The sequence below is a fragment of the Peromyscus eremicus genome, chromosome 22 (genome assembly GCF_949786415.1).
Source record: "Peromyscus eremicus chromosome 22, PerEre_H2_v1, whole genome shotgun sequence".
Classification (NCBI taxonomy): Eukaryota; Metazoa; Chordata; class Mammalia; order Rodentia; family Cricetidae; genus Peromyscus; species Peromyscus eremicus.
Window position 1 is genome coordinate 8,861,061 of NC_081437.1, and position 15,792 is coordinate 8,876,852.

Consider the following 15,792-nt stretch of genomic DNA (forward strand, 5'->3'; position numbering starts at 1 on the left):
GCTTCTGCCTTACCATAAGCCTAAAAGCAATGAAGTCATGGAATGGAAACCTCAGACACCATAAGGCAGAAAACATCTTTCCACTTTAAGTTCTCCTTAGGTGTTGTCACAGGGATGAAAAACTGATGAACCCAGGAATCTCTGTAAGTGATGCAAACACCTAGTGACCTCGGCCACATTTCCGCTGTTGTTAAGTGGAGGAGGCTCCGCGGGGGGAAGCTGACTGCACTGTGTGTCTTTATTTGTGTCTAGCTTTCGAACTGCTTGATGAAATTGCCTACTCAACATGTTGATTTAATCTGCTAGTTTACTGTTGACAATCCAGTTGGAGACCTGTCTGTTGTATTGAACAAAATTTGGCCCAGACCCTTGATGATGTGCTGGCGAGCTAGGGAGCTCCCATACTGTAACAAACATCTCTTTGGTCAACCTAAATCACAACAGGCCCACTCATCCATCAGCATGGCTCTGGGTGTGAAGCTGAGCAGGAGCTCACACACGCAGGTGCTTATGGAAGGGTAGGAGACGGGAAGTCTTTATGGTGTGGGGAGCAGATATGGGGCTGGAAGAGTTGTGGAGAGTGCCCCGAAGGAGTTGGATTGAAGCCTCTATTTAAGACTCAATACTGGACAATGGAAAGGGAAGACTGTTTATTCAGAGATGCAGGGGTAGCAGGTGCCCAGGCATTCAAATTCCATCTACAAAAGAACCTGCCACACTGGAGGTTGCTTTGTAGATGAGTTAGCTTTTTCCAAGTGTAACTGTTCTCCAGTGAGCAATCAATCAGTGAGCATTGAGGTGGACGTCTTCACCAGCAATGTCAGTAGAAGACGTGTGTGTGTGTGTGTGTGTGTGTGTGTGTGTGTGTGTGTGTGTTTCACATCCATTTGATACTTTGCTGTCTGAGACTCTGAGACCCCTTCTGTTTCTCTGAGTTCTTAGCCGCCATTGCATTTACAGAGCTGGACCTTTGCATCTCCCTGTGACTCTGCTCTGTCTTCTGTCATGGTCCCTCCTAGCATAAAAGGCTTCAAGCCTTGTCACTCCGCCTCGGGCCCCAGCTGAACTAGTCAGAGCTGGGTTGAAGGACTCGGGCAGCATGGAGCATCCTTGGCATCTGAACACCTGCTTCATCTCCTCCGACTGCTTGGAGACATTTCTCTAGACCATCACCTTAAATATTTCATGGTCGGGGTGCTGACATGGTCACGTTCTGGTGATGTTTCTTTCCAGTTACAGACAGCTGACTTACATTGTTCTCACAGAGAACTAGAGAACTCTATGGGTCTCTTTCCTAAGGGAACTTAGTAAATCCCATCAGTCAGAGGTCCATTCCCATGGACTAGTTACTTCTTGGATTTGTGTACTGTCACATGAAGGTTGTAATTTCAACAAGAATTTGGAGGAAATGCCAACTTTCAGTTTTTTTTGACTCTCCTTTCCTCCAAAACCAATGAAAAGGTTGGAGCAGGGAGTAGTAATGAGACCTCTGGGTGAAAGGAAGATCCCAGTGGGTCTAACAAGGGATCAGTGTTCAACCACAGCCAACCTGAACTAACTGTGTGTCGATCGTGAACTTCCGACAGTCACTGAGCAGAAGCACACTGTATCTACCCTACAGACTAGGACGTTGGGTACACCCAGGGTCCTTGCCTAATGACCACTTACCTGATAAGTGGCAAGTTCCCAGTTTTTAATCCAGCCAGTCCCCAGAGTCTGAGCTCCAGCCTGCACCTCCCCCACCCCCTACACACACCAGACTGCTTCTAATTTTAGGCTGTTGCTGTCAATCCAATCTCCTGTGCATCACTGTCGGGTTGAATTCCACTTTCCCTGTCTAAATATTCATGGCTTCAGTTGCCTCTCCTGGTATCCTCTGTGAGTCTCACATTCTTCACCTTAGCGTCTGCCTCTGTCCTCAAGTCCTCCTGGCCCAGCCGGTCAGCCCTAGCTGCCAAAGTTGGGGCCTCAGATGTCCAGGAAAGAACCTTCTAGAAAGAGGCAATGAGTCTTTTCTGAATTCTTGAAAATAAAAGTGTGATTTGAAAACCGCCCAACCATGACCGTTCCAAGGGGGTAGGGGCAGAGGAGGGATAATAAACCAGGGCAGGTGAAGAGACTTCCTACTCACAATTGTGATGTGAATGGGGCTCACAGTCTTGCCGCTGTCCAAGCAGAAGAATAAGAGGTACAAGTGTGTACTTCATAAGATCTACTCTGCAGCAGGCAAGGACTCTGGATAAGAGACGGACTTAGGGCTATGTGGGAGACATGACTTCTCAGGCTCATCGCTTGCCAGGACAGATATCATCTGTGTTGACATTCTCCTGCTTCACCCAGCTTGTGGGTACCTGGCAAGTTTCCCTCCCCTCCAGGGCCACACACCCAAGTTTCACCACCTGTGTCTTCAGGAAACAAAATAGGTACACCCGATATGCCGCTCTGTGGAGGTGTTAGATAAGGATGCTGGAATCCTTGCTAGCAGTGGTGTGTGAGGCAGTCTGACCGCACAGGAGAGAGGCTGGCTGAGGCCTGATGTCACGTAGATTCTTCTTCCATGTCAAAGGCAAAAGGAGGACCCTGCTTCACAGGTTTAGCCCAGCAACTACTGTCTGCAGACCACCCCAAGGTGGCCAGAGTAGGCAGCTGGGCTCCAACACACCCTCCAAATAGCACTCAGCCTTGGTTGAGATGCCCCCAAACTTGCAACTGGAAAGGTCTTAAACTTAGAAACTTCCGCAAAAGCTTGGGCCATGCAAGCTCCCAATAAGTTAAGACAGAAGCTCTCAATCTATGAGTTGTGACCCCTCGGTGGGTCAAGCGACCCTTTCGTAGGGGTCACCTAAGACCATTGGAAAACATAGATATTGATGTTTCAATCCATGGCCATAATAAAATGACTGTTATGAAGTAGCAACAAAATAATTTTCTAGTTAAGGTTCACCACAATATGATGAACTGTATTAAAGGGTCGCAGCGGACAGAAGATTGAGAACCACTGGGTTAAGAGCTGCTCAAAGCTGAACTGGAATGGTAACTGTTGAACTTCCAAAAGCATCCCAAGGTCTTTGCTGAGCCAGGTCTTGAAGGCCTGACTTATCAATGGTAACCAGAAGTGACTATGGAGTAGACAATAGATGTGGCAGCCCGATGAACCTCCGGGCTAGGAGTAATGAGGTGAGCAGTCCAATTTAATACACACAGACTACACAGACACTGTCTGCCGGACTCTGATGCAGAACAAAATTTCCCATCATGCAAGGCAACACTTCAGACACAGTCTTCATTATCAAAGATACAACGTCATGGAAATGAGGCTGTGAAGAGGCGGCCTTGTGGCTGGGATGGCTGGATCCTTGCTGTGATGGCGTCCAAACTGGGTCTTGGGGATCAGAAGACTCTCTCAACATGTAGATGTAGAGAGGTTATGGCAGACAGAGAACCAGACATGCGTGGAGAAAAGTCGGGGAATAGATGTTTCAGTTGGCAGAGAGATGAGTGGGAGATGGGTAGAGACCTCAGCGGGCCTTGTGTATCTTATTATAGACCCTGTGTGGGGAGGGGAAGCTGGGACATTACTAGCTGGACATTTGAAAAGAATGGGTGCAGCTTCCACCAGCTTTCAGAGTTAGTGCTCCTTGTTCAGCGGCCCTAGAGTCACCGGGTTTTAAAGTGACAAGTAGGTCTTGCTTGGTCCTTGAGTGAGGATAGACCCCAGGCTCAGGATTTCATGCAGCTGGGGCACGTGGGTCTGTTTCAGAGACTCTGGTGAGAAAGCTCGGAAGAGTCCCATTATGAAGCTGGACCCAACTCTCACGCCAAGTTGATGGTGGCAGGTGACCTTGGTCCTAAGCATCCGGCCCCGTGGCATCTCGGTATTCACCATCAAGTTCCCTTTAAGTCCCATTCATCCATGCTGACAACAGCATTTTGCTATACAAAGTACAGAATGAATCTGTTTTAAATGGAAAAGAAAGGGAAGCAATCAATTCTTTTTAAAGGGCCAGAGAATACTCAGGTAAAAAATCAGGCTCCCTTAGCTGTTGTCTTCCTGACCGCACTAGGCAAAACCACTCATCCTAAAGAAAACAAAACAAACATTTCATGGCTCTATTGTATTTACTTTGGGAGGCCAAGTGTGGTCCAGGTGCCTTCCTTCTCTGGTCGTCTGCTTTGGCTCTCCGAAGGGTTACTGGATCCCCTGGAGGAGTAAAATAAGTCTACACTGGACTGAGTACTGTTCCCTTTCTCTCCCCTCACACTGATTTCTGAGACCAGACCGCACCAGCAGGTCTGGGGGAGGTACTCACGGCCTATGGGCACCTTGGCTTTGCCACCAGCCGCCAGGGTCCCCCCCCCCCTCCCCGTGCCTCCCTCCTTTCCGTTCTGTTCCCCATGAATGGCAGATTCCTCTATCCGGGTCAGGTTTCCAATCACCATAGAAACAAACTGGAGGCAGTTTCATTAATCATTTAGAGCCTGAGAAGTCTAGGTCAGTCTGATTGCAGCATATAAAGTATCATCTCCGGGCCACATGGGACTCAGTCGATTTGAATTAAAAAAGATTAAGCTGCCCTGGGCTGCCTGGCCCCATCAGTTTAAGTTCTCATGTGACAGGGGTCTCTGGAGCCATATGGATTAGTGACTGAAGCTATGCATTTATGTGGCAGGATTCAGTGAAACGTTAGATGGCTGCAGGTGTCTGAGGGAAGAGGACAGGAATCACATACAGTTTTTTTTTTTTTTTTCTTTCTATACTTGTTGCTGTTCTTTTGAAACTGGAAACAGTAACTCAGTTTTATTTCTCCAGTGACAGTTACCACTCTGGCTGACCATGAAATGGTACATTTGTTACCCAGGGGTTTATGGTTCACAAGGAAGTGGTCTGGGAGGAGCCCAGGAATGGCCGTGGTCCCTATCATCTCCAGGGCGGCGGATGAGAATGTTGACACTTTTTTTTTTTTTCTTCCTTTCCTATAGAGTGGTAAGAAATACCTTAAATAAATATTGATGACATTTTAGTTTTGCTTGAATCAAGATTTATGAGCCCCAGGAAATTGACTTAGAACTGGCTACAAATCAATGTGGTCTGAGAGAGCTGTGTAGGGATCCCGCAAAATGAGCGCCCCCAGCCCTTCCAAAGTACCAACCTTATTTATGGGCCTCTCTGGGACTTCAAAGAAGCTCTGTAACTTAGGCCAGACTGTTTTACTGCATCGTGGAGCTAAGATGTTTCTAGAGAAGATGCCGATTGTGGTGTGTTCCGTGGGTGGTGGGCAGGGGCTTTCTGCATATTGAACCGTGGATGTAAAGCTTATTACCCTCCGGCTTCCTACAGAATCATCCCTAAATCTTCTCAGCCCACTTGGCATTGTCTGAAGTCCCAGGTGGTAAACCTCCAAGAAAGAACTTTTGCATTCTCTTACCGTGACCTGTCTCTCTTGGGGGCAACTGCCTTAGACTATCAAGGAAGCAGCCAGGCTAAGGGCGGATCAATTACAGAGTTCCTTGGGGTGTCTCCGTGGGCCCATGGGCCCATTGGCCCCAGCGCAGTGCTTTGTTCCATTTCCTGTTGAGACGCTGATGGTTCTGAGTTCTCTGCTAGGATTGCCAGGAAACAAGGGCATCCTGGAGTGTGTACCCAGCCTGTCTGAACATCCCGCACTCAGAAGTGGCTTAGGGGATCAGATAAGCTATGACCTGGAATACTCAGGTCCACAAACCAGATATGTTACCTGGCTCTGCCATCTGGGACTGGGATGGTGGGTACTTTAGGTCACTTTCTGGGCCTCTAGTTTCTCAGCTCAAGAAAGTTCACTAACTTTCTTTACTTGTAAAATTCTTCAGTCACTTCCGATTTCTAAGCGCTCGATTGGCCCTCAAGGAGGAGGAACTGGCCTACCCTCCAGGAGCTGGTGATAGGTAGGGGTAGAAGAGGCAGGAGCATAGATTCTGAGGCAACCCTTGCCAGTCTTTCCTTTCTCTCTTCCTCTTCACCCCACAGTACCATAGTAGCCTCCATGCCCCAGTGGCCAGCATCACTGTAGGCGGTGACCAGCATCACCGTAGGCGGTAACCAGCATCACCGTAGGCGGTGACCAGCATCACTTTCCAAGTGCCTATAGCCAAGCTGTGCTGGCAGAATCCCATTCTTCCTGGCGGAGGGCTGGGACCCTAGCAGACCAGAGTAGTAGAAACTGCCAAGGATTGTTTAGAGAGAAGAATGAATGTGGAGCCTAGGAAACATGTAAGCAAATTTCCCAATGAGTAGGTACCAACAAGACCCAGGGTCTATAGCTTATTAAACTTATTCCGCTTATGACCCCTTTTCACCCAAGAAACTTTTTTTGTGACCCCAGGCATGTAGCTCCATAAAAAAAAAAATAGGTTTATAAATCATTTATTGATAATGAATAATAAGGAAATGCATTTTTAATTTTTTGGTAAATGTAATTTTACCGTTTATTAAAGATGAAACCTAATTTGATACTAATAAGGTATGTTTGTTAAACACAAAGAAATAAATCTTGGCTGAATATAAGATAGTGGTAGATCATGGAGCGTCTTCATTTTGCAGGGAGTTAATAAGTATTTTGATCTTAAAAATCATTGGTCATTCTCATAAGTGTATAGTCAAGATGACAGACGTCTGTTTAGGACATTACATGTTTAGGACATGTAGTGATCAGTCTTGATGGACCTGGGACTCACCTAGGAAACACACGTCTAGGTGTGTCCCCTGAGGGTGTTTTCAGAAAGGCTGAACTGAAAGGGAGGACTCACCCTGAGTGTGGACAGCACCATCCCTTGGACTGGGAGTCCAGACCAAATAAAGGGAGAAGGCAAGCTGGTCACCAGCATCCATCAGTGTGATGAGTCAACCGCCTCACGCTACTGCCATGATGGACTGTATCCTTCCGAAAACCATGAGTCCCAGTAGCTCTTCCTTCCTTAAGTCTCTTTTGCCAGTTTTTTCACAGTAATGTGAAAAGTCAATAGTACAGATTTATTTCAGAAATTCTGTCAAAAGCTAAAACATATTTTGACATCTTTTTAATGAAGCTCAGTAATCTTAAATACAATATTTTAGTGACAAGGTGCAAAGATAAGCTGATTTGACATTTACCTGTTGAGGGGTGGTGATAGGGAAATAGTAAAAAGTCTTTCCCTTAATTAAACCATTACGTTTCCATAAGAACAGAAAACTTTGTATATACAGTAAAAACACTGCAATGTATAATATGCAGCAGGCTCAGATCTGAGCCCAGATGTTTCTAGATGCACTGGTTGGCATGTATAGCATAATGGCATGCACAGGGCAAAGGGCATAATATACATGGTGTGTTCAGAACCAAGACTACAGTGAAGTCATGCTACGCAACCCAGAAGGGTTCTGCCAGACTCTGTGGACACATGATACATTTGGTTTTGAATTAATTTCTAATCAGTGCCCATTCAGAAACCTTCTGCTGGTACCCAAGTTTTCAAAGCCCCACATTCAGTTTGGTGATCCCATGTGAGGTCACAAGCTACAGCTTAAGCTGTTGTTCAGGGTACAGATGAAAGAGAGTGATCTGGGGACTTCACTTGTGAGTTGTAACTTTGGATAAGCCTTTGAACCACCATAAATAAGCAGAGAAAGCCTTAACGCTGGAATCAGAAGTCCTAGTTCTGCCTCTCTTGTATACTGGTGTCAACTTTTGTGTAGGGAGCTCTCTGGTCCTGTCAGGACCCACTTGCAGCCCCTGGGAGGACTGTGGAGGGGAAATCTTCTGAAATTCCTCCCCTTCGGGGATCACCTCAGCTAATGAGAATGATTTGTGGAAGGTCAAGTTCTACCTGGGCAGCCTACCTGCTCTGAATAACCAGCAAAGGGATGCCCCCTGTGCCAACTCGGAACAAATCCGCAAGGTTCTCCTGGTTCCGGAGTTCACTGGGGAGTCACAGGGACTCTTACTGGAATTATATCCCAGCCCAGTATTCCCTCTTCTCACTTTTATTCCATCCCTTCCTTTCACCAGATCCCCTCAAATACCTCTAACGCACACCCTGCCCTCCCATGGAAAACCTCCATCTCAGAGCTCCCTCCCCAGAGACCTTCAGCTACGGCATTTCGCGGCCCTGAGGCCCATCTCACCTGAGGCACTTACACAGTGAGAGTGCCTAGTCCAGTGGGCCTGGGGTGTCAGTTAAATGAGATAACTTCTATGAAGTGTTCAGCCTGTTCCCTGATGTGAATTAGGAGTTCTGTGGGCTGGCTATGTGTTTGTCTACTACAAACTGTATCTTTTACAAACAAATTTAAACTACTCTTTGTGGTGGTATTGTGTTCCCCAAAATATTATGCACCCTAATAAACTTATCTGGGGTCAGAGACAGAACAGCCACTAGATACAAAGGCTAGAAAATGGTGGCACTCACACCTTTAATCCTAGCACTCCAGAGGTAGAAATCCGTCTGGATCTCTGAGTTCAAGGCCACATTGGAAACGGCCAGGCATGGTGACACACGCCTTTAATCCCAGAAAGCGAGCCTTTAATCCCAGGGAGTGGTGGTAAAAAGCAGAAAGGTATATAAGGCGTGAGGACCAGAAACTAGAAGCATTTGGCTGGTTAAGCTTTCAGGCTTCTAGCAGCACAGTTCAGCTGAGAGCCATTCGGATATGAGGACACAGAGGCTTCCAGTCTGAGGAAACAAGATCAGCTGAGAAGTTGGCCAGGTGAAGTGGCTGTGGCTTGTTCTGTCTCTCTGACCATCCAGCATTTCACCCCAATAACTGGCCTCAGGTTTGATTTTATTGATAAGAACTTTGAAGATTCATGCTACAACTCTTAAAAAATAAATATGAATCCCAAACCAGAAAATATAGAGATGCTAGTTTTATTATTTGTTCCTTCTCTAATCATAATAGAACTCTGATTTTTAGCTAGGCACATGATCGCTTAGAATAAAACCCTTCCAGTTTTATTCTAATGTCCATGTGATCAGGTGCTAGTCCATGTGATATATTAAAAGCTAGCATATATAACTTCTAGAAATAGGATTCCCTCTCTTCTCTTTCTCCTCTCTCTCTCTTTCTCTTCTCTCTCTCTCTCTCTCTCTCTCTTTCTCCCCCCCTCCCCTCTTCCCCCTCCCCTCTCCCCCCTCCCCTTTCTCCTCTCCCTTCTCCCCTCTCCCCTCTCCCCTCTCCTCTCTCTCTTTCCTCCTTGATGAGATGTGGCTGCAACTTCCGAAGATATCTCAGACCATAAGCTGATCTTGGAATTGGCAAACAGACTCAGCAGGCAACAAGATAGCAGCATCTTGGGTCACCCAAACCGGCCCTGGACTGCATCCAGATTAATACATGAGACACAAGCCACAGTCATCTTACATCATGAGGAAAGTCCCATGGCACAAGGACTTCAGGGCCCAAATGAGTGTGAGACAACCATGAAATGGTGAAGAAATTGGCCAGTCAACAATTGTTGATAGTAGTAGTAACAAAATACTTTAGGTACAGGTAGTGCTTTGTTCTTTCAAAGTCCTTGCTGTCTCATTGTAATAGCTCTATAAGATAAGTGATTATAGGAACACACCTGCAATCCCAGTGCTTGGGAGGCTAAAGCAGGGAGATCATGACATTTTGACAAGCCTGAGCTACATAGACTCACTCTCTCTCTCTCTCTCTCTCTCTCTCTCTCTCTCTCTCTCTCTCTCTCACACACACACACACACACACACACACACACACAAAGAGACATTTCTCATCTCTACTTTGCAAATGATGTAATGGAAGCTTATGGAGACACATAATGACTTTCCCCAGTCCACATGAATAGAAAGCAGCAGAGTCAAAGTCAGAATCCTGGACGTCTGAGACCAGAGATTGGGTTCCTCTTTTTGTACCAGAGGTATGTCTTTAACAGTTCACTCTGACCAATTTAGTTGATGTATTGATTACTTTTGTTGTTGCTGCTGCTGCTGCTACCAAACGCCTGACACAAAAGCAATGTATGAGAAGAAAGGTTTGTCTTGGCTCATGGTTCAGAGGAACACAATCCATCATGGCTGTGGGAACAGGCGAGCCTATGGTGCTGACTGGGAAGCAGAAACAGAGCAACGCCAGTGCTCATCTGCCTTTCTCCATTTGTCCTTTCATTCAGTCTGAGACCCCAGTCCCTGGGATGATGCCATCATTGTTAAAGACAAGTCTAACCTCCTCAGCTAATCTTCCCTGGAAATGCTCTCACGTATACAATCTCAGCTGTGTCTCCTAGGTGATTCCAAAGCCAGTCAAGCTGACCTTGAGGCTCAGCCATCACTGTTAACGGTGCTGCTGCAAATGCCAAGAGGTCCTATGCTGGGGAAACTCAGTTCTCAAGACATCTTCCATGTTCTAATGCCCTCTACAGACATCTCAGTTCTCAAGACATCTTTCATGTTCTAATGCCCTCTACAGACATCTCAGTTCTCAAGACATCTTCCACGTTCTAATGCCCTCTACAGACATTAGGTGATTCTTGCGGTACAATGGCCACCGTGTCTTTCATGCCAACTCTTTAACACATACTACTCTCCCTTTCCCTCCTGTTAACTCTGCATTCTGCATGTCTAGCTCCTCTTCCAGTCATGCTCCTGCCTCTGCAGGCCTTCCTGGTATCTCCAGGAGGAAGGAGCTGTTTCTCCACTGTCCTCAATCACCTCACACATCTCCCAGATGGGCACAGGCTTTTCAGCCAGATCCAGGCTGACCCAGAAATAAGGAACTAGTAAGTTCTGAACAAGTTCCCTAGATTTAGAGCAAGAAAAGGGAACAATCTTCTTGGGAGAGAGCAAGGAATCATAAGGGTACTATTTTCCCAAAGATGTCACAGCAAATGATCACAAACTGGATGAAACAGAAAATAAAAATTCAAAACCATCTTGTTGGCAGGGTTGGATCTGTTTAGGTACTCTCGGGGACACTGCGTTCTCTGCCTCTCCCCTGGAAGCTGGAGACTGTCAGCCATCCTGGGCATCCCTGGGTTCGTGGCAGCACATTTATCTGTCTTTGCAATGCCTTCTCTCAATATCTTTGTCTCTGCATTTACATTTTCTCCTCTTAAAAGAACACCAGTGACTGAATTAAGGCCCACACTTAATCCAGCATGGCCTTCATCATCACCTCAAAGCCTCTGCAAAGACTTTATCTCCAAATAAAGTCAATTTCTGAGTTACTGGAGATGGAACATCAGCACTGTGGATGACACAACTCTACCAACAATGAAAGCTAAGCAGAGGTTCTGTAGCCAAGGAAGCTAGTTTCTACATTTGGTTCCACTGCCCTTCCAATCTTGTGTAGGCGAAGTCACCTGTTAAAGCTTCAGATTCCTTCTCCAAAGGAAGAAGGATGGGAGACATGTGGAGAGGCTCAAATGAGGAAAAAATTGTAAAACACCTGAGTTGATGTTGTGAATATGTTCTCTTCTCCAGTTGGATACCAAGAAAGACACTGGGGTAGTGTTGGGGAGAGAAGGACAGATGCTCTGTATTGCTTTTTGTCTAAATAAAAGGAAATGTTTTTAACTTTAACGTGGTAAAACTATATACAATAAGAACAGTTATCAAGGAAGAAATACATTTACAGTATCCAGTCCATTTGTATTTGGCAATTTCAGAGAAATTACTCTATTACCTATCCTATCTTGGTGAGTCCAAAGCTCTGTACCTAATTTACCTTGTGTCATACCTAAGGAAAATTGCACCTGTGACTATCTAGTCTTAAACTCCATCAAAGACACCAGAAGGGTATAATATTACCTGAATAAACAGTAAGTGTATTGCAAGCCACTTCCAAAACTATAAAAATGACAGAGACAGCCAGCTGCCTGGACAGTTACCCAAGGTTCCTCTGCAACAGTGAGACATCCATCTTTGGCCTACAGGCCTAGAATATCTGACAAACTCTTCCGTGAAGCAGGAATTTTGAAGGCCTGCCTCACCCTGTCTTGGCAAGGTTCTGTAGTCTGTTTCCTTTGTGTCCTGCAGAATATCTGTCAGACTTTTCTATGAAGCAGGAATTTTGAAGGACTGTCCTGCCTTGTCTTGGCAAAGTTTACCAGTCTTTTTCCTTTGTGTCCTGCTTGTCCCATTTGTACAGCACACTGACAGCAGTCAAGGCAAGGGCAGCTTTTGCCCAAATGACTAGCTTTGCCACAATGAAAGCAAACTCCATATGGAGGTTCTTCAATGCCCATCATCCTTTTATGAAATAGATTGGTGCTGCCAGGAGAAGATGTGTCTTGCTGTCATGAAAGCCCTATGTTAGCAAAATATTTTAAATGCCATATTCTGTAGGTCTTTGAAGTCTTTGAAGACCATCTATCTATCTAAAGTATATCCATTTAACCTTGAAAACATACCTAACATAACTACAAGTTTGATTATTATAGATGACTACTAATCTTAATTACTTAATTATACATTACATTTTAAAATGAGCTACATAAGCACACTACCCCAAACAAGAGTAGAAACATACACACAGTATAACAAAAATAACTTTAAATTTGTATCAATATGACAAAATCCATACCAATGTAAAATATGTGAGGCTAATAGTTGTCTTTTTATCCTATATTCCTATATCCCCCCCTAAATGATGACAAACATCCATAACCCACTGAATAACCAAAAACTACCCAACTCACCTCTTAGGAATGTGGGCATTGTGCTCTCTAGACTGCTCCCTGTTGTCTGAGGGTCACAGCATCTTTAGGGAATCTTGAGAAAATTGAGATAACGGTCAAGTCCTGGGGAAACCAGTTGTAACATTTGTCGTCCAGTCTCAGAACTGTTTCCGTGCAGAGGGATCACATCACCTGTCTTGTAGTTTTTCTTGGTTTATTTCTCTATGTCTGTAGCTAAGATTTTTCAGGGGGTCTCCCCCTACCAAATCTGATCTCTGTTAACCTTGAAGGAATCCAAAGCCTTTTTTTTCCTATGGAAAAAAAAAAGCATAACCTTTCTCTCAAAGCAATACATTTTCTGAATTCCATTTTAAAGCTAAGGCATCCCTAAAGTATCTAGGCTGGTTTAATTCAGCAGTTCCTTTTACAATCCAATGTCTCTCAGCAGCTGTCAGTTGTTCATCAACATTCAAAAAATTAAAATTCAACACAACACCATACAGGATCCAGACTCCCTGTGTATTTCCCATCTTTGTGTGGCTTATTCATTTTATTTTACTTTACTCTTCCTTTAAAGACTTTACTTATTATCTATAAACTATTTACTTTTTTCTATGACTGCTTATACCCATTTTCTCTTCTTTGTTAAGCCTACACACATGTTAAAACACACTGTAACTTGTTTAGAGGTTTTTTTTCCCCATATAGACTGTCTTCACTGCATGTCTCTAGCTTTTTCTGACTGTGTAAGCTAAACCTCAAACTGCTAAGTGGCTTTGTGCTGGCAACTGGCTCCACCCTGCTCAGATCTGTGAGAGCCAAGCCTTAAGCCCATTTAAGCATTTAACTGAGAGCTGTAGGAAGCTGGTGCCCACACTGTGGCAGGTGTTTTTACTTAGCTTTTTGTTTTTACTTAATGTACCAGCTACTCAAGTGCTTGCTGTATGGTAGAGCCTTATAAAAGAGCCATATTCGTTTTTCATTGTTGTTGTTTGGTTTGGGTTTTTTTTTTATTTTTGTTTTTCTTTTTCTTTTTTCTGCTTTCTCAAGCCCTACATGGACATTCAGGCTCCACATTGGGCACCAAATGTAGTGAGCCTTCTTGGACTGTCAACCAGCTCCCAGATCAAGACATGGAGACTTATTACTAATTATGAGTGCTTGGCCTTATCTTATGCTTGTCTCACTAGCTCTTAAAACTTAATTTAACCTGTTTCTCTTCATCTGCATTTTGCCTCAGGGATTTTTACCTTTCTTTCCTCTGTATGTCCTACTTCCCTGCTTACTCTGTGTCTAGCTGGTTGGCAGCTGCCTGGATGGCTGCCCCCAGGCATCTCTGTCTCTTTCCGTCTCATTATCTTCTCTCTAGCCTAAATTTCTTCTCCTACTTGTTCTCTTTTCCTGCCAGCCCTGCCTATCCCTCTCCTGCCTTGCTATTGGCCATTTAGCTTTTTATTAGATCAATCAGGTACCCTAGTCAGGCAAGGTAAAACAGCAACACATCTTTACATAATTAAACAAATGCAGCATATACAAATGTAACATATCTTTACATCATTAAATAAATGCAGCATAAACAAATGTAACACACCTTTACATAGTTAAAGTAATATTCCACAGCAGCTCTGTGTGAGAAAAAAGACAGGTGATGGAAACTGTTACCTTGATCAGCAAGATGAGAGTCATGCCCAAAGATTTGAATCAGCCAATAAACTGATGTAAAAAGGAGATTGTAGGAAAGAAGATTCTAGAACTGGCTGATTTCCTGTGGTTAAAACAAATTTGCAAATCAGAAGCAGCATTGGCAAAGCCCATGCCTAAAGCCCATGGAGTCTACATTGAAATTTAGTGACTCCTCCTGAGCTCTGAGGAGAGGGGAAGGTGATGTCAGGACAGGAGGCAAAAACCAAGCATACCAAAAGAACAGGCTGTGTCAGAGGACATGGAGAAATTGGTGTTGCTCAGCACTGAGCCTCATCATATGGGGCTAAGGGGCCTCAGAATCAGAATTGGTTAGCCTAGGACATTCTGGGAGCAACTTCTTCCCTGGGAGAGAAAGGCCACACCTAAGCTGCAGTGTGTCACTCTGCTACCAGTATCACTCTGCCTTTAAAGTCATCCTTGAGAATGTAGGCTGTTGATACTGCCTTGGAAGATGGTAATAAATAGCTAGAAGTCCCAAGTGAGGGCAGGAAGAACAGAGGATGAAGCTAACGTAAGACTGTGCTAAATCCCATGGGCAAGTCGAACACTCTATATGATAGATATTTTCATGGCTATCTTCCTCTGTCTGAATGAGTGGTACTTGACCAACTTCAAGAGTCAGCCTGGGCAACCCCTGACCTACTTTCCCCCAAATCATATTTCATCCTTAACCCTCATCCCTTGAAATTATACTATAGTTTTTTTGTTGTTTTGCTTTTTTCTCTTTTGGCTCTTTGGGGGCCCACCACCCAGATCCCAAATAAATACACATGGAGGAGACTTGTTCTTACTTATGAATGCCCGGCCTTAACTTGACTTGTTTCTTGCCAGCTTTTCTTAACTTAAATTCTCCCATCTATCTTTTGCCTCTGGTATTTTCCTTTTCTTACTTCTTTATATCTTACTTTCACTCTTAGTCCTTGGCTGGCTGTGTGACTGTGTAGCTGTGTGGCTGGCCCATGACATCATCCTCTCTTTCTTTTCTTGTTCCTTCTTGACCCTCTTTTCCCAGATTTCTCTTTCTATTTATTCTCTCTACCTGCTGGCGCCTCCTATCTTTTCTCCTGCCTTGCTATTGGCCCTTCAGCTCTTTATTAAACCAATCATGTGTTTTAGACAGGAACAGTAACACAGCTTCACAGAGTTAAACAAATGCAACATAAAAGAATGCAACACATCTTTGCATCATTAAACAAATGTTCCACAGCATAAACAAATGTAACACATCTTGAAATAATATTCCACAGTACTATACCTCTGCTCATGTTACCTATATGTCACTTGGGTTAGGCCTCAATGCTATCTCTGAAGGCCCCCTACCAAGAGAGGGGCTAAGAGCCTGGGGACAGCATTCACAAGCTCAATAAGGACAAAGGCCATGTCTTACCAACCTCCCACCTTGCTGCACCTCCACCCGAGGTAGCATTCACACTAGGGT

At 44.7% G+C, this 15,792-nt stretch overlaps 1 long non-coding RNA gene across 1 annotated transcript; it reads right to left on the minus strand.

Moving 5' to 3' along the window:
- Positions 1-4,786: 4,786 nt before the first annotated feature.
- On the minus strand, positions 4,787-14,732 carry LOC131897569 (uncharacterized). The gene is made up of 4 exons (XR_009375731.1): positions 14,242-14,732; positions 12,672-12,961; positions 6,784-7,030; positions 4,787-6,236 (listed from the first exon to the last, which is right to left on the minus strand). It is a non-coding gene; the product is annotated as an uncharacterized LOC131897569 (long non-coding RNA).
- Positions 14,733-15,792: the final 1,060 nt, after the last annotated feature.